Source organism: Penaeus monodon, chromosome 23 (genome assembly GCF_015228065.2).
Source record: "Penaeus monodon isolate SGIC_2016 chromosome 23, NSTDA_Pmon_1, whole genome shotgun sequence".
In the NCBI taxonomy this organism is placed as follows: domain Eukaryota; kingdom Metazoa; phylum Arthropoda; class Malacostraca; order Decapoda; family Penaeidae; genus Penaeus; species Penaeus monodon.
Genome location: NC_051408.1, coordinates 20,431,967 through 20,432,331, shown reverse-complemented (window position 1 = coordinate 20,432,331; position 365 = coordinate 20,431,967). Strand labels below are relative to the sequence as shown.

Genomic DNA, 365 nt, shown 5'->3' with positions numbered 1-365 from the left:
TTTGGTAATCCAAAAAGGGTAATTGTGTACTCCATGAATATGAAATAGAAATAATGATCTCATAATAATCAATAGTATTTTGAATATAACAATATTTTTTTCAGTCCTTTCATTTCTACCTCTATTGCTGTCTTACCCACCTCTCTGTCTCTCTCTGAAAAGACTTCCACAGGATTCTACTTACATTACATGAACAGAAAGATAAACAAGGTCTAATTGGACAAAGAGGATAGATAATTAATCCTTATTAAGATAACTGAAAGAGAGGGTGTGGATAAAGGTGTGGAACTAAATATAACATGTGATGACTGACAGCTCTGCTGAAGGAGCTATCTTATTGGCTATTTATAAACTTGCTAATTTCA

General features: G+C 32.3%; 1 protein-coding gene across 1 annotated transcript in view; it reads left to right on the top strand.

The window, feature by feature from the left end:
• LOC119587884 (nudix hydrolase 2-like) overlaps positions 1-365 on the top strand; it is an 8,938-nt gene that overhangs the window by 3,847 nt on the left and 4,726 nt on the right.